This window comes from Papio anubis, chromosome 18 (genome assembly GCF_008728515.1).
Source record: "Papio anubis isolate 15944 chromosome 18, Panubis1.0, whole genome shotgun sequence".
Lineage (NCBI taxonomy): Eukaryota > Metazoa > Chordata > Mammalia > Primates > Cercopithecidae > Papio > Papio anubis.
In genome coordinates, this window is record NC_044993.1 from 62,655,740 (window position 1) to 62,679,659 (window position 23,920).

The following is a 23,920-nucleotide window of genomic DNA, read 5'->3' on the forward strand; positions in this document are numbered from 1 at the left end:
GCCTGAGGCAAACTCTTTGATCAATCCCTTGTGTGCCTTTTCAAGATACGCTCTGCACAACCTGGTGCACCTGGACACATACACTGCTTTTCCCACTCACGTGAATGGGAGCCCGCTCTCCCTTCAGACCTGGCCGTGGCCCTTATCGCCCTGCACCGATCCCCCATCAGCTCACAGAGGCTGCCTCGTGGGTTATGGCGTGGGATGCCCTGCAGCCTCCTCACCACCCCATGCTGCTGAGCACACAGCTTCTTTCCCGTTGTTTCTGACCACAAGCACCGTGGAGCCAAGTCATCTCACACTCCTGGAAGGGCTTCTGCAGGACACCTCCCAGAGGTGGTACTGCCCCACCTGGGTGTGTATGATTTTGACCTTGGCAGATACAAGGGGCATTTCTTATCTGCCAGCCTTGGACAGGGCACAAGATGTCTGGCGCCTCCAGTGCCCAGATCCTGGGTGGGGAGTGAGGGGAGGAGCCTGGAGTAGGGAAGGACAACCTTTCCAAGAAACTGAAAGTGAAACCAGAGAAAGGTGTGGGCATGTGCTGGAGGCTCCCTGGCGTGAGGGACCTGTGCCTGCAGCTGCTTCTGCAGAAATAAGAGCCAGGCGCCCCTCTCTCTCTGATAGTCCTGGGATGACAGTTCTGTCTCCCACAACCCCCAGCCCTCTGGACTTGAGCTTTACACTGGGCCAGGGCCTGGCAGGTGGCAAAAGTCCCAACTGGAATCAATAGTTATATGGCACCAATTTGTCAGGTCATGCTAGTGCCAACTTCCCTTGGGCCAGACAGGGCCTTAACTTTATTTACTTAAATTTTTTGAGATGGAGTTTTACTCCTGTTGCACAGGCTGGAGTGCAATGGTGCGATCTCGGCTCACTGTAACCTCTGCCTCCTGGGTTCAAGCGATTCTCTTGCCTCAGCCTCCCAAGTAGCTGGGATTACAGGCATGCACCACCACGCCTGGCTAATTTTTGTATTATTAGTAGAGACAGGCTTTTGCCATGTTGGATGAGCTGGTCTCGAACTCCTGACCTCAGGTGATCCACCTGCCTCGGCCTCCCAAAGTGCTGGGATTACAGGCGTGAGCCACCGTGCCTGGCCAGGGCCTTAACTTTAAATTTTACAGCCCTTTATTGAGTGCTAGCTAGGTGCCAATGACTGTTTCAAGCATAGTACAAACATGAGTCCCTCTAATCCCCAAAACATCCTATGAAGTGGGTACTGTTATTATGCTCATTTTTACAAACAAGAAAACTGAGGCCAGACAGGCTAAGCCCTGAGTCCACGGCCATGAGGCTATGGAAAGGCAGAGCCCTTGTCCTCACCACTGAGCTCTGGGCAGAGGCTCTCACAGGCAGGTCTGTGAAAATACTTCGTGCTGGGCCCCTCTGGAGTTCCTTACCCTGTGAGTGGGAGGTGGGCCGGAGAGTCTGTTTTTTGGTTTGTTTTTGTTTTTGTTTTGACACAGGGTCTTGCTCTGTTGCCCAGGCTGGAGGGCAGTGGCGCAATAATGAGTTACTGCAGCCTCGAACTCCTGGGCTCAATCCATCCCCCCACCTCAGCCTCCAGAGTATCTGGGACTACAGGCACGCATCACCACACCCAGCTAGTTTTTTATATATCTATATGTGTATATTTGTATGTTTGTGTGTATATATATGTGTGTATATATATGCATATACGTGTGTGTGTATATATACGTGTGTGTGTATATATATATTTTTTTTATATATACATATATATATATATTTTTTTTTTGTAGAGATGGGTTTTGTAACCAAGACACCAGGGGTTCAGTCTAGGTCCTGCTGCTTGCCACACAGAAAGCCAATGACTGAGATGATTAGTATTACCAAGGAAAGGACGAAGGCTTTAAGCCGAGGAGATGACAGCTCAGCCACAAACCCATCTCCCTGAACAAATAAAACTAGGGGTTTATATAGCAGGCAAGAAATGTAACGATGTGCAAGAAAACAGGAACTAGGAGAACAGAAACAGTCCTGATGAGATGAGGGCCTCCTGGAGGCCCCGCCCACCAACATCTCATTGTCTGGATGTGGTGGTTAGTTTCAGTTCTTTGATACTTTTTTGAGAGGCCTGAAGGTCCTTTCCTGATAAGGAATTCAGGTAAACAAATAAAAGCTTCAAGTTTTCAGACCGGAGGGGTCAATTTCTTTGTTTATCCAAAAAACTATTTATGGGACTATGGGGTCAGTTTCAGTTTCACCATGTTGCCCAGGTTGATCTTGAACTCCTGGGCTCAAGCGATCCTCCTGCCTTGTCCTCCCAAAGTGCTGGGATTACAGGCATGGGCCACTGTGCCCAGCCAAGAGTCTGCATTCCTAACTAGCGCCAGGTAATTCTATGCATTCCATAGGAGCCTTTACTGGACAAGAGCTGATCTTCAAGGCCCTCCAGCCAAGCATTCTTCAGGGAAGGTCTCATGATGCCCACACACATCCCAGAGCCTGTGGCCTGGGCTCACCAGTGACCTCTAACCTTAATCGCTTTGAAATAAGGAGCCGCCCACACACAACAGACCCACCAGAAGGTGCACAGTGAAAATGGCAAAACCAAGAGTGCTGACGATGGGGAGCAACTGGAACCCGCACTGACTGCTGCTGTGAACGTAAGTTGCTGCAATGTTTCAGCAATCTGCTTGCCACAGATTTCCCGAGGCTGGGCACGTACACAGCCCACTTCCAAGGATAAGCCCAAGAGAAATGTGGTGGTACATTCTCCAAAAGACATGTTCAAGCACACACATATCAGCACTATTCATGACAGCTCCAAACTGGGAACAGCAGAGCTTGTTGACATCAGGTCAGATAAACCTATGGTCTATTCAGACAGTGGAATATTACACAGCAGTGAAAAGGAATGGATACAACTGCACACATCAGGCTGAGCTCAGTGGCTCAATTTTGTAATCCTAGCAATTTGGGAGGCCAAGGTGGGCAGATCACTGGAGCCCAGGAGTTCAAGACCAACCTGGGCAACATGGTGAAACCACATCTCTACAAAAAGAAAAAAAATCGGCCGAGCGCGGTGGCTCAAGCCTGTAATCCCAGCACTTTGGGAGGCCGAGATGGGCGGATCACGAGGTCAGGAGATCAAGACCATCCTGGCTAACACGGTGAAACCCCGTCTCTACTAAAAAATACAAAAAATTAGCCGAGTGAGGTGGCGGGCGCCTGTAGTCCCAGCTACTCGGGAGGCTGAGGCAGGAGAATGGCGTGAACCCCGGAGGCGGAGCTTGCAGTGAGCTGAGATCCGGCCACTGCACTCCAGCCTGGGTGACAGAGCGAGACTCCGTCTCAAAAAAAAAAAAAAAAAAAAAAATCAGCCACTGTGGTGGCCTGTGTCTGTAGTCCCAGCAACTGGAGAGGCTGAGGTGCAAGGATCACTTGAGCCCAGGAAGTCAGGGCTGCAGTGCACTATGATCACACCACTGTACTCCAGCCTAGGCAACAGAGTGAAACCCAGTCTTACAAAACAAAACAAAGAAACAATTGCACACATCAACACGGTGAAGCACATGGACATCATGTTCAGAGGAGGAAGCCAGGCACAGAGAAGCACACACCATGTGATTCTGTTTATATAATGTTTGGTCACAGAAACAGACTCTGGTGATAGAGTCTGATCCCCAGGGTGCTGGGCAGAGGGAGGACAGGGACTGCATAGTCAGGAAGCTGGCACTGTTCTCTATCTTGGTCTGGGTGGTCACCACACGAGTGTGTGCTCATGTACAATTCCTTTGAAGATTTGTGGACCTTACTGCATACCATAATCATTTTTTTTTAAAGACAGGGTCTCACTCTGTTGCCTAGGCTGGAGTGCAGTGGTGCAAACTCGGCTCACTGCAATCTCCACCTCCCAGGTTCAAGTGATTCTCCTGCCTCAGCCTCCCGAGTCACTGGGATTACAGGCGCCTGCCACCACGCCCGGATAATTTTTGAATTTTCAGAAAGGACGGGGTTTCACCATGTTAGCCAGGCTGGTCTCGAACTCCTGACCTCAAGTGATCTGCCTGCCTCGATCTCTCAAAGTGCTGGGATTACATGCGTGAGCTGCCGCATCCTGCCAATAATTTTTAAAACTTTTTGTTTATTTTTTTATTTTTTAGAGACAGGGTCTGGCTCTGTTGCCCAGGCTGGAGTGCAGTGGCTGGGGTGGACTGGCTCACTGTAGCCTCAAACTCCTGGGCTCAAGGGATCCTCCCACCTCAGCCTCCCAAATAGATGGGACCACAGGTGTGTGCCACCATGCCTGGCTAATTTTTTATTTTTTGTAGAGATAGGGTCTTACTCTGTTGCCCAGGCTGGTCTTGAACTCCTGGGCTTAAGCAATTCTCCTGCCTCAGCCTCCCAAAGTACTAGGATTGATGGCAGTGGTGGCCCATCTGAAGCGGCCTCTGCCATCACGCCAGCTGCAGCAGGGAGGTGTGGCTGGGGCTGCACATTCTCTGGAGGTGGCAGGAGGTGGGGACAAGTGGGAGCCCCGCCCCTTTTGAGTTGGTGGGGTGGGAGCTTCCCAGATGCAGCGACAACTGCCCAAGTCGTGCCTGCAGACCTGGGCGTCCCACTCCATGGAGCAGGCAGGAGCCCTGCCCCCTCCTGGGTACAGCTGCAGCCACCCAAACCACAGCTGCAGACTCAGGTCTCCCACCCCACAGACTCCCTGTCTCCAGCATACCTGCAGCTGCCCAAATTGCAGCTGTGGACCCAGGCATCCCTGCACTCTTGGTGGCCCAGGAAGGCGCCCCTGCCTCACAGGCTCAGAAGTGCCTGCTCCCACTGCCTGACTTCTCCCTGCTGTTGGTGCCCACTCTGATCTTGGAGCAAAGCTGGGGCTGACCCCAGGCACTGTCACAGCCCGGCCGGGTGTGAACACCCAGGGCAGTGCTGACATGCCAGTCCCCTGCCGCCTCGGGCCCCTCTGGACTTTGGGCACTGACAAGCATAGAAGGGAAGCTGAGGGGGAGCTGAGGGTAGCTTGGTGCTGACCTGAAGGCACCCCTTGGCACCTATAGCCTGGGCCCATGAATGGCAGCAAAAGGCAGACAGGTTCCTTGGTGGAGGGGGATGGGTCACTGGTGAGGCCCCACCTTCAGGCCAGGGAGGACCTGAAGGCTGTGGGCCGGGCTGTCAGTCCCACAGACCAGAGTGGGACCTTGTGGAGCCTTTTCTGGGCCCACTCACAGCCACCCACGGACCATTCAGTGTGCATTTCCTCCTCTCTAAGACCCGTAAAAGCACCAGACTTAGCCAGAGCTGAGCAGATGTCAGGTCGACCAGCTGCAGAGAGGAGCTACCAACTCCAAGGCCTCCTCTGAGCAATTCCGTCACTCAATAAACTTCCTCTTCACCTTGCTCGCCCTACACTTGTCTGCGTACCTCATTCTTCTTGGAAGCAGGACAAGAACTCAGGAACTGCCGAATGGCAGGCCTGAAGGAACTGTAACACAAACAGGGCTGAAACACGCCCCTTGCTTGCCATGTTGTAGGTGAAGAGAAGTAGAGAAGATCTGCGGTCCTTCAGGCAGCCCAGACCTGGGAGCCCAAGCCAGGGCTGGGACTCCCTCTTTGGGGCCCTGTGGTTCCTGGAGCCTCCCAGCTTCCAGGCACCACTGCATTCCCTGGTGGCAGCTGTGGAGGCCGCCTGTGGTGCACCTGGTCCAGCAGCAACCTCGCAGAGAGCTGGCACCTGCGCCGGCACCTGGTCCCTGCCCCGTTGTAGCCGCCAGTGTGCCTGACTGTGCACAGTGGCCAGACCCCATGTGCACTTACTCACATACCCCTCACTAGGCTACACCCGGCTTGCCCAAGCAATGTGGGATCCAGGCTGGTAGTGTGAGCTGAGCACAGCCTGCCAGGCTGTGGGCAGAACTAGCCCGGCGGGCCCAAGCAAAACTTGGGCAAAAGATGCCACCAGCCACAGAGGTTTCTGGTCATAAAAGCAACCCCAAGGATCATGCAACAAGATTACAGGTGTGAGCCACCACACCCAGACTAAGAAAATTTTTAATTGTAATAAAATATACATATGACTTACCACCTGAACCATTTGAAGGTCACAGTTCAGGAGTGTTAAGTACATTTTTATATTGTTGTGCAACCATAACTGCCATGCAGCTCCAGAACTCTTTTCATGTTACAAAAGTGAACCTTTCCACCCATTAAGCAACTCCCATTTCCCCTCCCTCCTGCCCCAGCAACCACAATTCCACTTTCTGTTTCTCTGAATCTGACTTCTCCAGGTACCTCCTGTGAGTGGAATCAAACGGCCTGTGTCCTTTTACGTCTGGCTTATTTCACTTTTCATAATGTCCTTGAGGCACATCCATGCTGTCGCATGTGTCAGAGTTCTCTTCCTTTTTAGGGCTGAATTATATTTCACTGTATGTTATCTTAATCCATCCAGGCTGCTATAACAAACTACCATAAAGTAGGGAGTTTATCAGCAACAGAAATTTCTTTTTTCTTCTTCTTCTTTTTTTTTTTTTTCTTTTTAAGAGAGAGTCTCACCCTGTTGCCCAGGCTGGAGTACAGTAGTGCAATCTCAGCTCACGGCAACCTCTGCCTCCGGGTTCCAGTGATTCTCCTGCCTTAGCCTCCCAAGTAGCTGGGATTACAGGCACCCACCACCACACCTGGCCCATGTTTGTACTTTTAGGAGAGATGGAGTTTCATCATGTTGACCAGGCTAGTCTTGAACTCCTTCCCTCAGGTGATCTGTCCACCATGGATCTCCCAAAGTGCTGGGATTACAGGCGTGGCCCACTGCACCCAGCAAAAATTTATTTCTTACAGTTCTGGAGGCTGAGAAGTCCAAGATGAAGGTGCTGGCAGATCCAGAGTCTGCTGGGGCCTATTTCTTGGTTCACAGACTGGAAAGGAGAATTCTTGTTGGATCTTTAATGGCAAAAGGTGTGAACCTGTTCTCAGGGGATTGTTTTGTAAGGGTGCTAATCCCACTCGTGAGGGCTCTGCCCTCATGACCTAATCACCTTCCAAAGGCCCCGCCTTCTAATGCACCATCACAGTGGAGGTTAGAATTTCATCATATGCATTGCCGGAGGGGCCAAGCATTTAGACTATAGCATATGTATTAGGTTGGTGCAAAAGTAATTGTGTTTTTTGTCATTACTTTCAATGGCAAACACCACAATTACTTTTGCACCAACCTAATATAAACCACATCATGTTCATCCATTCACCCATTGATGGACATTTGGGTTGCTTCCACATTTTGGCTATTGTGAATAGTGCTGCTAGTGCTGCTATGAACATGGGTGTACAAAAGGTTTTATTTATTTTTTTCTTTCCTTTAAAAATGTTTTTTTGTTTGTTTTGTTTTCTGTTTTTTGAGATAGTCTCTCTCTGTCACCCAGGCTGGAGTGTAGTGGCATGATCTCAGCTCACTGTAGCCTCTGCCTTCTGGGTTCAAACGATTCTCCTGCTTCAGCCTCCTGGGTAGCTGGGATTACAGGCATGTGCCACCACGCCCGGCTAATTTTTGTATTTTTAGTAAAGACAGCATTTTGCCATGTTGACAAGGCTGGTTTCGAACTCCTGACCTCAAGTGATCTGCCTGCCTCGGCCTCCCAAATCGCTGGGATTACAGGTGTGAGCCACTGCACCTGGCCAGATTTTTTTGTTTTTTATGGAAATAAGTTTTGCTATGCTGCCCAGGCTTAATCTAATGTTGTCTCCACGAATTCGCCTATTCTGGACATTTCCTATAGATGGAACCATATAAGAAGTGGTCTTCTGTGCCTGCCTTCTTCCATACAGCATGTTTTCCAGGTTCACTCATGCTGTAGTATTGTGGTTTAAAATCAATTCTCAGAACTTCATTCCTTTTTTTGTTGTTGTTGAATCGCATGCCTCGGGAACATTTTTTTTTTTTTTGAGATGGAGTTTCACTCAGTCGCCCAGGCTAGAGTGCAGTGGTGCAATCTCGGCTCACTGTAAGCTCTGCCTCCCGGGTTCACGCCATTCTCCTGCCTCAGCCTCCCAAGTAGCTGGGACCACACCTGGCTAATTTTTTGTACTTTTAATAGAGACGGGGTTTCACCATGTTAGCCAGGATGGTCTCGATCTCCTGACCTTGTGATCCGCCCACCTCGGCCTGCCAAAGTGCTGGGATTACAGGCGTGAGAGAGCACGCCCAGCCATGTCTCAGGAGCTTTTAAAACATACTGATGCTGGTGCCTCAACTGAGACACACTGATCCAAGTAGCCTGAGGTGGGGCACCATGATCTGTAGAAACCTCCAGGTGGTTCCATCTGCTTCCCAGGCTGAGAGTCACGCTGCTTTCTCTGCTCGTGGATTCCAGGGTAGATATTACAGGCAATGTTTCAGCCCAGGGTCCCGCAGCTGAAGTGGAATCTGACTTCCTTCCTCCATTTGGCAGCACGAATGACATGCTGACTGTATGCATGGCACTGTGAGACCCAAATAACCAAGACAGAGACTTTCCCTCATATGGTTTGGTGTCCTTAACGACCGGCATGGGAGGCCTGGTGTATGTTTAATCACAAGCAGAATGAAACGAGAATGGAAGGAGAGGGCGACTGCAGGGGTGGGCAGTCTTACTTAGGTAAAGCGATGATTCTGTCTTCGGGAAATGCTGACCCCTAAAATGGACACAGCGAGAAAAACACTTCCACAGGGCCCATATTTTGCCACAATTTTAGGGGATTCTCTACCATTGAAACCTACCCATGGCCCACAAGGCGAAGTCCTTGTTTCAGAGAGAGAGAATGATGTAATTCATACACTGATCACTATTATTATTATTGTTATTATTGTTTTGAGACAAGGTCTGTCTCTGCCACCCAGGCTGGAGTGCAGTGGCGCAATCTTGGCTCACTGCAATGTCCCCCTCCCGGGTTCAAGTGATTCTTGTGCCTCAGCTTCTCAAGTAGCTGGGATTACAGGCACATGTCACCACACCCAGCTAATTTTTGTATTTTTAGTAGAGATGGGTTTTACCATACTGCCCAGGCTGGTCTTGAACTCCTGATCTCTTTTTTGTTTTTTGAGACAGAGTCTCGCTGTCTCTCAGGCTGGAGTGCCATGGCGCGATCTCAGCTCACTATAAGCTCCGCCTCCCAGGTTCATGCCATTCTCCTGCCTCAGCCTCCTGAGTAGCTGGGACTACAGGCGCCTGCCACTACGCCCGGCTAATTTTTTGTATTTTTTAGTAGAGGTGGGGTTTCACCGTGTTAGCCAGGATGGTCTTGATCTCCTGACCTTGTGATCCACCCGCCTCGGCCCCCCAAAGTGCTGGGATTACAGGCGTGAGTCACCGCGCCCGGCCAGAACTCCTGATCTCAGGTGATCCACCTGCCTTAACCTCCCAACTCAAAGTGCTACAAAGGACTACAGGCATGAGCCACTGCCCAGCCTGAACACATTATTTTCTAAGCACCTACGACTTGCTAGGTGCTGGGACTGCAGCCGTGAGCAAAACAACGTCCTTGTTCTTAAGGATATTGTGATCTGGTGGAGTAAAGCAGCTAGCACACAGAGAGGCAAGACAGAGCACCCGATTATCCGGTGGTATGGGCAGATAATGTAAGCAGGCACCCAAAATGTGTCCCTTCCAGGCACAGCAGCCCCAGGACACTTTGCTGAGATCTGGAAGCTAGGAAGGCGTCAGCCATGCCCTGATGCAGAAGAGCATTCCAGGCAGAGGGAACGGCAATGTCATTTCAATTCCGGGAACTGAAACATATGGGATGAGGAGGGGTGGGGGAGATGGAGTCAGAAAGGTGGGTTGGGGCAGGGTGAGAAGTCTCAAGGCTATTGGAAATGGTTTTGCGGAGTGAGGGGCGGTTAAGGACTCCTTTTCCAGCACAAGGACCCAGCAATGTGAACAGGACGGACTTGACCCAGTTCTTTTGGAGCTGGGAGTGTTAGCACTGGGGAACGTATCTGAGTCACAGGACACCAGAGTGTGTTAGCGGCAGTGAGTCCATACGAGTCTGCAGCAACCTCAATTCTTGCCTCCTCCGAAGAAAGAATTCGACCAAGGGGGCCTAAGGCAAAGGGAGGCAAGTTCTAGAGCAGGAGTGAACGTTTGTTAAAAAGTTTTAGGGCAGGAATGCAAGGAAGTAAAGTTCGCCGGGAAGAGGGCCAGGCGGGCAACTTGAAAGAGTCAAGTGCCCAGTTTGCCATTTGACTTGGGATCTTATATGCTGGCACGCTTCCAGGGTTGCATTACTTCTCCCAATTCTTCCCTTGGGGTAGGCTGTCCCCTTTGCCGTGGCCTGCCGGCACTCGCGAGGGGAGCATGCGCAGTGTGTTTACTGAAGTTGTGTGCTTGCTCACTTGAGGCGCTTTTCCCTTACCAGTCCAGCGTTCCTAGAAGCAGGTCACAGACCAGTTAAACTCTGCCATTTGCCTCTTAGTATGCACGCTTGAGCCCACTCGCCCAACTCCTGACAGCTTATCGCAAAGCTGCTGATCACATTTCTGGTGTTTTTTATCTACGGGGAGCCTGCCTTTCCCTGGTGCTGGCTACAGCCAATTATTATTTTGGAGAGACAGTTTATTACCCGACCATCACCTGATGGTGGCCTGACATTCCTGGTTGGGGGGGCACCCTCTCCTGCCCTGCTTATGTCTGACTGCCTACTGTAACAAGGGCAGACAGAGGGCAAACTCATTTTACAAAATGCATCTCCACAGGTGAAAGGGGGAGGGTGGAGGCATCCTGGGCCAATGGAGACAGGAGAAAAGGCCCAAGGCTGGAAAAATCACGGGCCCCTGTGCAGATAAAGTGTCACAAGTGGGGATTGCACAGACCTGAAGCAGCTGCAGGAACACTGGCCATCTGCCAAACAGAAAACGAGACTAAAAGTGTTTCAACGAAGTCATGAGAAATGGAGGAAACCTGCTAGTGTTTGGGAAAACATTGAAACTGAGCAAAACCAGTGCATTCAAACATTTTCTCTGAGATTGAAAACTGTATAGATATAAGAAAAGTATGTATGTGTGTATGTATACATGTATGTGTATATATATACACACATACATATATACATATATATGTACTTGTCATATGCCAGGTGCTAGGCCATATGCCAAAATATTATTATTTAATTTTTATGTTTTATTTTTTGTAGAGATGGGGTCTTGCTATGTTGCCCAGGCAGGTCTTGAACTCCTGGTCTCAAATGATCCTCCTGCCTCACCCTCCCAAGCAGCTGGGATTACAGGCTTGTGCCACCACCTCTGGCTAATTTTTAAAAATGTTTGTAGAGATGGGGTCTCACTATGTTGCCCAGGCTGGTCTCAGATTCTTGGGCCCAAGTGATCCTCCTGCCTTGGCCTCCTAAAGCACTGGGATTACAGGTGTGAGCCGCCATACCCAGCTTAAGCTATTACTTTCATTCACATCCTTACTGTTGCTTTTGACAGCTTCCTGGGATTCCTTTTGGCACTTATCTGTGTCCTGTGTGTAGTGGTCCCAAAAAGATAAGTTCACATCTTAACCCCCTTCAAAGCCTTATGGAGGTGACTTTGTTTGGAAATAGGATCTTTGCAAACATGATTAAGTGAAGGATCTAGAGATGAGATCATTGTGGATTAGGGTGGGCCCTAAATCCAATGACAAGTGTACTTAGAAGGGCAGAAGACAATGGAAAGGAGGCCTCGTGAAGAGGGAGGCAGAGACTGGAGTGACTAATGTATCTCCACACCCAGGAACACTGGGGGTCGTCAGCAGCTGGGGAGAGGCATGGAACAGATTCTCCCCTAGAGCCTCCGGGAGGAACCAGCCCTGCCTGCCAACACCTTGACTTTGAACTTCTGGCCTCCAGAACCATGACATAATATATTTCTATTGTTTTAAGCCACCCAGTCTGTGGGAATTTGTTACCACAATGTTGGGTAATGAATACAATGTATATAATTAATAAGTTCGAATCCACCACCGAGGGTCTTGCTGATATTTTATAAGATATTGTGGGGAAGAAGATCAGACACTTCAGGGGACCCCTGGCGGATCTTGATTCTACCACTTACTGCATAACTGGATGTTCATGGCTTCCCTAGGCCTTCTGCTCTGCTAGGAGACCAGTGGTTTACATGAAATATGTGAAATACTCCACCACTGCTAACAGCTGTGATTTCCATGGTCCTTGCTACCATCTCACAGTCAGTCAAATGACCCTACTTTAAATAGAAACTAGGGAAAGGAGAAAGGCATGGGAGGGAGTCAGTTTCCAGGACAGTGAAAAAAGAGGTCTAGATGGGGAACGTCATTCCTTGGAAAGTTCCAAGTTTCTAATACAACAAGGTTGCTTTTTTTTTTTTTTTTTTTTTCTTTTGTTATTTTATTTATTTATTTTTTTATTTACTTATTTTTTTGAGATGGAGTCTCACTCTGGCCACTTGGGCTGGAGTGCGGTGGCGATCTGGCTCCTGCAACCTTCTGCTCAGGTCAAGCAATTCCTCCTTCCTCAGCCTCCCTGAGTAGCTGGGACTTCTGAATCACTTTACCATGCCTAGCTAATTCTTTGTACTTTTTTAGTAGAGACAGAGTTTCACCATATTGACCAGGTTGGTCTTGAACTCCTGACCTCGTGATCCGCCTGCCTCAGCCTCCCAAAGTGCTGGGATTACAGATGTTAGCCACTGTGCCTGGCCAATTTGTTGTTATTTTTTTTTCTTTTTTCTTTTTTTTTTCTTTTCAGATGGAGTCTTGCTCTGTCACCCAGGCTGGAGTGCAGTGGTGTGATCTTGGCTCACTGCAAGCTCCGCCTCCCGGGTTCAGCCATTCTCCTGCCTCAGCCTCCTGAGTAGCTGGGACTACAGGCACCCCGCCACCACGCCTGGCTAATTTTTTGTATTTTTAGTAGAGATGGGGTTTTACCATGTTAGCCAGGACGGTCTCGATCTCCTGACCTCGTGATCCACCCGCCTCAGCCTCCCAAAGTGCTGGGATTACAGGTGTGAGCCGTGGCACCTGGCCCAATTTTTTGTTATTTTTTAAACACACCGGTACATCACCTTAGCTTGCTTTTTGTTTGTTTTTAAAATTAGAGATGGGGTATCACTACATTGCCCAGGCTGGTCTTGAACTACTGGGCTCAAGTGATCCTCCCGTCTTGGCCTCTCAAAGTGCTGGGATTACAGGCATGAGCCACCACGCCGGGCCAAGGATGACCTGCTAAGAAGAGGTAATGGGGGGATTTACGATCTGACAAAGCCCAACCTGCGTGGACCCTTTCTGGGCTCAGCAGGCACAGCACCAGGGTGGACCCCTTCTGGGCTCAGCAGGCACAGCTCCTGGAGCTATGAAACTTCAGGGGCCTACAGAAATGTTTTCATTGAAAGTTCTTTTAAAAGAAAAGAGGAGAACAAATGGGATCATGATGACAATGTAATAGCAAATCCATCCTGCATTACATTTGTCGTTATACCAATGTGGTCATAAGTATAATTTCATTTTCTCTTTTTTATGGAAGGAGGTGTCCACGGAAAGCACCATGCATCCCTGGACAGGCCACCAGGAGAGAGATGGATGCTGAGGACCAAGAACACTTGGCCAGCCTGAGCAAGGCATTTCAAAATCCAGGCCAGCAAGGGAACAGAGAGGCCCAATTTGGAGAGCAGTCCTGGCCCAGCCTGCTCTCTCTGCCCTACTTGTCACCAAGTCACCATCATCCCGTGAGGGGCACTGCCCCCGAAACAGCAAACTCAGTTGCTTGCTGTGACAGGCACTGCTAAGGTATTTAATCCTCCCAACAGCCCTATTAGGCAAGGGCTGTGAGAATTGTCATTGGACAGATGGGGAAACTGAGGCTAAGAGCACCCCTGCACGGTGCCTGGTATACCATAGGTGCTCAGTAGATATCCTCTGAGTGCGACCTGGGTGAATAGAGGGAAGTTAAGTCCTGTGCTGGGACGTAAACCAAGCACTGGGCTCCAGACCCCCTGCTAGAACCACCACCCTCCAGGCTCAGCACATGGGCCAGGCCCTACCCTGGTGATGTTTCTAATCCTTACACAGAATCTACAAGGCTGATCATACCAGCTCCGTGTCCAAATGAGGAAACGGAGGCTCAAAGACACAAACGCACCTGACCAGCTTCCACCTGACTCCACAGGCAGCTTCCTTTCCCTCCCTCCGCAGACTCATTTGATGCAAAACCGGGGTTTGTGTTTGGAGGTTTCAGGGAGGGGCCCAGGACTTGTGGCTGGGGGACCTAGGGAGGGTCGAGCCAGCAGCGCATGTCCAGGCAGCCTTAGTGTTTACCTGGGGCCTCCTCATCACAGCAGAACACCCAGCGGGGGCAGAAAACAATAAATGACTGCCTGCTGGCCTGGGGTGGGCGGCGGGGGTGGGCAGGGGGGACAGCTATCCAGGCTCACCCTGGCCCAGCCTTCCTAGGCTGTGGGTCTTAGGGAAATCAGGTTTCGGGGCACAAGAGAAGGGTCTGGGGGTGAATCCATGCCTTCCTTTCATCAGGTTCCCCTGGGGGAAATGAAGGGAACCTCAGACCTGAGTGCCCCTCATTGGCCCTCACCTTGGATAAGTCCGGTCATCTCCCTCAGCCTCAGTTGGTCCACCTGTAAAGTGGGGCCTTTGGAGACAGGAGTTACAAATTCCATACTTCCTGACTGTGGACCCTCACGCCAGAATCAAAGCCATGCTGGCCTCAGTCTCCTCATCTTTATTATTTTTTGTTATTTTTTATTATTATTTTTTTTGAGAGGCAGTTATGCTGTGGCCCAGGCTGGAGTGCAGTGGCATGATCTCAGCTCACTGCAACCTCTGGCTTCTGAAATCAAGTGATTCTCCCGCCTCAGCCTCCTGAGTAGCTGGAATTAGAGGCGCGTGCCACCACGCCTGGCTAATCTTTGTATTTTTACTAGAGACAAGGTTTCACCATGTTGGCCAGGCTGATCTTGAACTCCTGACCTCAGGTGATCCACCCGCCTCGGCCTCCCATAGTGCTGGGATTACAGGAGTGAGCCACCGCACCCTGCCAGTTTCCTCATGTTTAACCTGGGGATAATGATGCTTGTCTCAAGGGCTTGTCCTGGAGAACAGACATGTGGGCAGTGTCCGGCATCATTAGACAAGTACATCAATTTCTTAAACATGCACCCTGAGGCTGGGCCTGGGAACATGCATGTTCACAAGTGTCCCTGGAGGTTCTCACCACAGGGTCTGGGGATGTGACAGCTACAAAGAGTTCTCAAAGTACTTTTTGCTCTCATTTCTTATTTTTTTTAACCACGAAGCTACCATCCACACACGCTGAAGCACAACACCCAGGACAAAGGGCGGTGTGTTCAAGCGCTAATCCCCTCCCTTTCTTTAATCCAACCTTCAGGGAAAAACAATGGTGAAACGATTGGTGTATATTTTACATTTTGCCCTCTTCTCACATGAACACATTCAGAAATAGTTCGGGTTTCCTCTTCTAGTTTTATTTTTAAATTTAATTATTTGTTTATCTTTCACTCTTTTTGCTTGTTTGTTTCTTTGCTTTTTAAAGGGAGGGTCTTTGTCACCCAGGCTGGAGTGCAGTGGTACAATCATAGCTCACTGCCGCCTTGAACTCCCAGGCTCCAGTGATCCTTCCACCTCAAGCTCCTAAGAATCTGGGACTACAGGCACATGCCACCATGCCTGGCTATTTTTTACTTTTTTATTTTTTGTAGAGATGGGGTGTTGCTGTGTTGCCCAGACTGGTCTCAAACTCCTGAGCTTAAGTGATCCTCCCACCTCAGCCTCACAAAGGGCTGGGATTATAGCTGTGAGCCACTGTGCCTGGCCTATTTTATTTTTTGTAACCCAAGCTAGAGTGCAGTTGTGTGATCATAGCTTACTGCAGCCTCAAACTCCTGGGCTCAAGCGATCCTCCCACCTCAGCTTCCAGTAGCTGGGAAGTACGCTCAGCAATGTTTTGTATTTTGTGTAGAGATTAGGTTTCATCGTGCTGCCCAGGCTGGGCTTGAACTGGGCTCTAGTGATCCTTCCACCTCAGCCTCATCAGTAGCTGGGATTACAGACGCACAACACCTTGCCTGGCTTTTATTTTTTATTCTAATTTTATTAAAACAGGGCTCATAACCATCCATGTTTTCTGCATCCGTTTTGACAGCCTCCTATGTCGATACACTGAGCACAAACACGTGCTGCAAATGCCTCGAGACTGCTACGCTGGAAAGATGGGGCTTTTCACCACTTTTCCAGGTGGGGAAACCAAGGCCCCAGCCTGAAGTGAGTCCGGGCAGTGGCACTGCAGCTGAGAAGCAGAGCGTGCTGACTGGGTAAGCGGCTGTTTGTTGCCAGGGCCGTGCCCATGGCGTGGCAGTCTTAGGCTCTGCTGCCATTCCCCGGGGAGGGCACATGCAAGAAGCTGGCTGTGCCTCTGCCATGGCCTCACGTGCCCCTCTCCCCTGCCCAGGCGGCAGGCAGTGGCTTTGGGCCCCTCCTCCCCGTCGGAGCGGCTAGCTGCAGAGCCAGACCGCAGACCAGGCGGGGAAAGTGCAAATGAACCCCAGCTGGCGGCTGAGTTTCTCTTCCCGTCAAGCAAGTGCCTTATCATACTGGTGCAAGGCAAAGAAGGGGGTGGTAGTGTTGGGGGAGTCTGCAGGAAAGGGGGGAGCCACTGGGGCTGTTTTTATTTTCTTGAGGGATAATGTTTACACGTGAAAATGCATAAACTATGTTGCCTTTAAGTGTCCGGCTTGATCATTTTTTATACCTATATAGTCACTACTCAAATCAGAATCAAGGGCACCCTCAGCCTCCAAAAGATTCCCTGGGGCCCCTTCCCAGTCCACAAGCAAACCCCTGCCCCGCTAGCAGAGGTAACCACTGTTGTGCCGTCTATAACTAGCAGTGAAATTTGCCTGTTCTTAAACTGCACATAAACCAATCAGTCACTTGGGATGCGTCCTTTCTTGTCTGGTCTGTTTCACACAACACAAGACGTGGGAGAGCTGTGCATGACGTGGCGTGTGCAATGGTTTGCAATGTTTTCTTGGGGAGCAGTGTCCCGTTGTATGGAGGCACTTCAATTTGTTTATCCATTCTCATTGGTTTTGAGATGAGTCTCACTCTGTTGCCCAGGCTGGAGTGCAGTGGTGCGATCTCGGCTCACTGCAAGCTCCACCTCCTGGGTTCACGCCATTCTCCTGCCTCAGCCTCCCGAATAGCTGGGACTACAGGCACCCACCACCACACCCAGCTAATTTTTATGTCTTTTTTAGTAGAGACGGGGTTTCACTGTGTTAGCCAGAATCTCGATCTCCTGACCTCATGATCCCCCACCTCAGCCTCCCAAAGTGCTGGGATTACAGGTGTGAGCCACCGTGCCCGGCCCATTCTCATTGTTGATGGATATTTGGGATGTTTCGCAGTTTGGGATTATTAGGAGCAGAGCTGCTATGAATATCTGTGCACAGATCTTGATGGGCACATGCTTTCTTTGCTCTTGGGTAAATACCTGAGAGTGGGACTGCAGTGTCTCAGTGTAGATGAATGTTTAACTTTATAAGAAACTGCCCATGGTTTTCCTGCCTGGCTGCCAGAGCTGTTTTATGAGCTCAGAGGTGTGCCTGGTACACTGCTTTGGGGGCCCCACTCCACATCAGAGCAAATCTACAAAACACATCCATGGGCCACGTTAAACATAGATTTTAGGTGTAAAACTACTCTTCAGAGAGGCTTTTCTAATTTTGCTTTTTGAAGTTATTTGGCCCCGAGTGAACGCTTTGCTGTGTGGCCTGCTGGAATTTCCCGGCAATGTTATTTGGGTAGTCTGACAAGAGACAGTGGAACCCCCAAAGTGTTTTTCATTTCCAGTGAGATTTTTATGAATAACATAGTCCTTCCCCTTCCTCTGAGGGTTTGTGAACTCCTATTCACCCCTCAAAACCCCACTCCAAGGCCCACGCCTCCCCAAGTGACAGTTCACTTTCCATATTTATTTGTGTAGTTCTTTGTTTACTGTAGGCCTCCCTTTGATGAGGAGCCCCCTGGGAGTGTCAGGCTGTCTGCTGTCCCCCCAGCACCAGCACAAGTCCTGGTGAACACTTGGGACATTTAAGACTTGCCAAATAAGTGAAAAACCCAGGTTCTGAGTGCAGCCCCTCAGAGCCTCTCACCCCCACCCCAGACTCCTCCACAGAGGGGAAGCCTGAGACTCTTTGTAGGGACTCTCCTAGGTCATACAGATGCTGAACTCCAGTTGATCTCTCTAATTACAGGGCCCACAGGGCCGGCGGTATAGACAGGTCACCCACTCCACCCGGCTGGGTGTGGGGAGGAGCTGTCCTGTCTGGAGGTGAGAGGGGCCCAGAGGTCCCACAGGTCCTTGCAGGGCTCAAGCAAGGCTAGGTCAAGATGCTGACTCTGTCTCATAGCCCTTCCCTGACTCTTCACCTGAACACCTCTGGCCATGTGGGGTCTTTTCCAGGTTTGCCCATTGTTATTGTTAATTGAAAAAGGAATAGGGCTGGTCATGGTGGCCCACGCCTATAATCCCAGCACTTTGGGAGGCTGAGGTGGAAGGATCATTTGAGCCCAGGAGTTTGAGACCAGCCTGGGCAACATGGTGAGAACCTGTTTCTATTTTTTGTTTTTTAATTTTTAAGAGGAAAAAAAACAAAACAGAAAAAAATTAATAGCGTAAATGCAATGTGGGATTCTAGATTGAACCTTGTGTCTTTACCAGCCCTCTAGGTGATTCTGGTGCATGCTAAAATTTGAGAACTGCTGGTCCACTAAAAATATTCCAGAGAAATTCTAGCCACAGCAACACTGTTTATAATGGCAGAAAATTGGAAACAGCCCAAGTGTCCATCAAGAGGGTATAAAGGCTAGGCGCGGTGGCTCACATCTGTAATCCCAGCACTTTGAGAAGCTGATGTGGGTGGATCGCTTGAGGTCAGGAGTTCGAGACCAGCCTGGCCAACATGGCGAAACCCCATCTCTACTAAAAATACAAAAATTAGCCAGGCGTGGTGGTGCATGTCTATAGTCCCAGCAACTCGGGAGGCTGAGGCATGAGAATCGCTTGAGCCCGGGAGTTGCAGGTTTCAGTGAGCCGAGACTGTGCCACTGCACTCCAGCCTGGGCAACAGAGTGAGAGATTGCCTCAATAAAACTCACAAAAAATGAGGCAATTAAGACATTACAAGGTAGGCACATAAGGATTACTATGTAACAATATGCAACTTACTACTATGTAACAAGGCAAATAGAAGCTCAAGGCCCCTCTCTTCATCCACATGTTTACGATGTACCTCTCAGCAACAAAGCAAGTTATTATGTGAGACATAGAGCGTGATGCCAGACCAAGATTTCAACACCCCAAAATTGTTCTCACTGTTCGGGGACACAAAGCTGTCAACACCTCAAAACGGTATTCTGATCATTTGGGGACACATACTTACACATGTAAAGATGGACGTGGAATGGATAAACACCAGTGTCCAGGGAGAGGAAGGATAGGAATGACAGATGGAAGGGGTAAATGAAGGCTTCAAATCAATCTGCCGCGAATGTTTTCTAATTTAAGCCAGGGATTGGAGATGAGATACTTTGAATACCTGAGAAGCTTCATTAAAATAATTTTGTGTTTTTGTTTTTGTTTTTTTTTTTTTGAGACTGTCGCCAGGCTGGAGTGCAGTGGCGCAATCTTGGCTCACTGCAAACTCCGCCTCCCCAGTTCACGCCATTCTGACTCAGCCTCCCGAGTAGCTGGGACGACAGGCGCCTGCCAACATGCCCGGCTAATAATTTGTATTTTCAGTAGAGACGGGGTTTCACCGTGTTAGCCAGGATGGTCTGGATGTCCTGACCTCATGATCCACCTGTCTCGGCCTCCCAAAGTGCTGGGATTACAGGCGTGAGCCACCGCGCCCGGCCATTAACATAATTTTTAATGGACACATGCTCTCTAAAAAATGATTCAGCCTGGGTGCAGTGGCTCATACTTGTCATCCTAGCACTATGGGAGGTTGAGGTGGGTGGATCGTTGGAGCCCAGGAGTTCGAGACCAGTCTGGGCAACATGATGAAACCCTATCTCTATAAAATATAAACAAAATTAGCTGGGTGTGGTGTGGCACGCTTGTAGTCCCAGTGGGAGGAATGCTTGAACCCAGAGGCAGAGGTTGCAGTGAGCTGAGATTGCACCACTGCACTCCAGCCTGGGCGGCAGAGTAAGACCCTGTCTCAAAAAACAAAAACAAAAAAAAAATCATTTAAATAAACGAATTAAACCAAAACAAATGTTTCCTTTTAATGTTTTTAAAAGCAAAAAGTCCCAGTGTGTAGGTCCACCCCATGCCAGGGTACAGCGTGGCTGGCTCTAGCTTTGTGGTCACAGCAGTGCTGCTGTGTATGTAGCCTCTGTCTCGTATGTAGCCTCTGCTCATCCATGTGAGTTCCTTTTCTTTTCCTTTTTTTTTTTTTTTTCTTTGACACGGACTCTCGCTCTGTCACCCAGGCTGGAGTGCAGCGGCGCAATCTCAGCTCACTATAACCTTCACCTCCCTGGTTCGAGTGATTCTCCTGCCTCAGCCTCCGAGTAGCTGGGACTACAGGCGCCCACCACCACAACTGGCTCATTTTTGTATTTTCAGTACAGACAGGGTTTCACCATATTGGCCAGGCTGGTCTTGAACTCCTGACCTTGTGATCTGTCCGCCTTGCCCTCCCAAAGCTATGTGAGTTTTTTTGGGCTGTGCTGACCACAATAGAGCCTCGAGTCACACGTGGCCACTGACTTAAAACGTGGCTTGTTTGAACTGAGATGCACTGTAAGGATGAAATGCACCCTGGATTTGGAAGACTAGGTGTGAACGGAAGTATGTAAAGTATCTCAATCATTCTATATTGACAACTTGAAGTGATGATATTTTGGATATACTGAGTTAAATAAAACATTAAAACACCACACTTTCTTTCTTTCTTTTTTTTTTTTTTTGAGACGGAGTATCGCTTTGTCGCCCAGGCTGGAGTGCAGTGGCCAGATCTCAGCTCACTGCCAGCTCCGCCTCCCGGGTTCCCGCCATTCTCCTGCCTCAGCCTCCCGAGTAGCTGGGACTACAGGCGCTGCCACCACGCCCAGCTAGTGTTTTGTATTTTTTAGTAGAGACGGGGTTTCACTGTATTAGCCAGGATGGTCTCGATCTCCCGACCTCGTGATCCGCCTGTCTCGGCCTTCCAAAGTGCTGGGATTACAGGCTTGAGCCACCGCGCCCGGCCTACACAACACTTTTTTTAAAAATCTTTTTTTTTTTTTTTTTTTTTTTTGACAGTTTTGCTCTTGTTGCCCAGGCTGGAGTGCAGTGGCACGATCTCGGCTCACTGCAACCTCCGCCTCCTGGGTTCAAGCAATTCTTCTGCCTCAGCCTCCTGAGTAGCTGGGATTACAGGTGCCCGCTATCACACCAGGTTAAGTTTTTATATTTTGCATAGAGACGGGGGTTTCACCATGTTGACCAGGCTGGTCTCGAACTCCCGACCTTAGGTGATCCACCCACCTCGGCTTCCCACAGTGCTGGGATTACAGGCATGAACCACTACACCCTGCCTAAAAAATCTTTTTTAAAAGGTGGTTACTGGAAAAATTTAAATGACATAGAGCCCACATTTGTGCCTTGCATTATTCTTTCTCTACTCTTTCTCCTTCTTTCTTAAGATAGAGTCTCTCTGTTGCCCAGGATGGAGTGCAGTGGTGCAATTATAACTCATTGCAGCCTCGACCTCCTGGGCTGAAGTGATCCTTCCACTCAGCCTCCTAAGTAGCCGGGACTGCAGGAGCGTAACACCACACCTGGCTTTTTTTGGTGGGGGGAGGAGGGTAGAGATGGGGTCTCGCTATTTTGCCCAGGCTGGTCTCAAATTTCTAGCCTCAAGCAATCGTCCTGCCCTGGCCTTCCACAGCACTGGGATTACAGGCATGAGCCACCTCACCCGGCTGGCTTGCATTATATTTCTATTTGCTGACCCTGATCGACAGGATAGATTTATGCAAGCGAAACTGCTCGAAACAATACTGCCTATGGAGATGTTGCTGAGATATGTGGTCAAGTGAACAAAAGTAAGCTGCAGAAGTGTGGTGTGATCTATTTATTTACCAAACTACTCCCTCCTCAGTCTTATCTATTTTTTTTTCTTTCTTTTTTTTTTTTTTCACATCAGGCGGGTAACATGCCAACCTTGTAACAAGGTTTGAGGGAGGTGCATCTCACGACACCCTCGTGAACACCCGACCATCGTGCTTGGGAGCCACAGAAGCACCTCATCTGTCATTCTCTGTTGTTGCATATTCACACCAGCAAACAGTCCTGCTCTGCTGTCCCACTGGAAACCAAACTCCAACCAAACCAGACCTTCTCCCGGCCCACTTATGCTGCCAGCCACATTCCCGTTTTTCTGTTCTCTTTGGCAGTGAAAGTCCTTGAAAGAGCTGCCAGTCCTGGCTCTCTCCAACTCGCTTTCTTGTGCTCCTTCTAAATCCCACCCCCAGGCCGGGTGTGGTGGCTTACACCTGTAATCCCAGCACTTTGGGAGGCCAAAGCAGGTGGATCACTGAAGTTAGGAGTTGGAGACCAGCCTGGCCAACATGGTGAAACCCCATCTCTACTAAAAATAAAAAAATTAGCCAGGTGTGGTGGCGGGCGCCAGTAGTTCCAGCTACTCTGGAGGCTGAGGCAGGAGAATCATTTGAACCTGGGAGGTGGAGGTTGCAGTGAGCCAAGATTGTGCCACTGCACTCCAGCCTGGGTGAAAGAGCAAGACTCCATCTCAAAAAATAATAATAGGCCAGGCATGGTAGCTCACGCCTGTAATCCCAGCATTTTGAGAGGCCGAGGCGGGCGGATCACAAGGTCAGGAGATCGAGACCATCCTGGCTAATACAGTTAAACCCTGTCTCTACTAAAAATACACAAAATTAGATAGGTGTGGTGGTGGGCACCTGTAGTCCCAGCTACTTGCGAGGCTGAGGCAGGAGAATGGCGTGAACCCGGGAGGTGGAGCTTGTAGTGAGCTGAGATTGTGTCACAGCACTTTAGCCTGGGCGACAGAGCAAGACTCCATCTCCAAAAAAAAAAAAATTATTATTATTATTATTATTATTATTATTATTATTATTAAATAAATAAATCCCACTCCCACCAGGCTTGCCTGGCCCCCACTGCTACACACAAACCATTCTTCTGAAGGTTGCCAGTGACTGCCACATTGCCATGTCCATCAGTGACCTCTGAGTTGACCTCTGATGCGATTGACACAACTGCTGCTTACCCCCTCCCCAGTGCCCTTTATCCACCGGGCTTCCTGGACCCAGGTCTTTTGGTTCCTCCTACCTCCCTAGCTGCTCCTCCTTAGCTCCTGACTTTTTTTTTTTTGATACAGAGTCTTGCTCTGTCAACCCAGGATGGAGTGCAGTGGCAGGACCTCAGCTCACTGCAGCCTCAACCTCCTGGGCTCAAGTGATTCTCCTGACTCAGATTCCTGAGTAGCTGGGACTACAGCTGTGCACCACCACACCTGGTTAATTTTTGTATTTTCTGTAGAGATGGGATCTTGCCATGTTGGCCAGGCTGGTCTCAAACTCTTGAGTTCTTGACTTTTTTTTTTTTTTTGAGATGGAGTTTTATTCTGTCATCCAGGCTGGAGTTCAGTGCATGATTTCAGCTCACTGCAACTTCTGCCTCCTGGATTCAAGCGATTCTCATGCCTCAGCCTCCTGAGTGGCTGGGACTACAGGCGCGCACCACCGTGCCTGGCTAATTTCTGGTTTTTAGTAGTGACGGGGTTTCGCCATGTTCATCAGGCTGGTCTTGAACTCCTGACTTCAGGTGATCTGCCCACATCAGCTTCCCAAGATGCTGGCATTACAGGCAAGAGCCACTGCATCCA

General features: G+C 49.6%; 1 non-coding gene across 1 annotated transcript; it reads right to left on the reverse strand.

Annotated features, from left to right (window-relative positions):
- Positions 1-22,189: 22,189 nt before the first annotated feature.
- Positions 22,190-22,294, reverse strand: LOC116271390. The gene has a single exon (XR_004179948.1). It is a non-coding gene; the product is annotated as a small nucleolar RNA U13 (small nucleolar RNA).
- Positions 22,295-23,920: the final 1,626 nt, after the last annotated feature.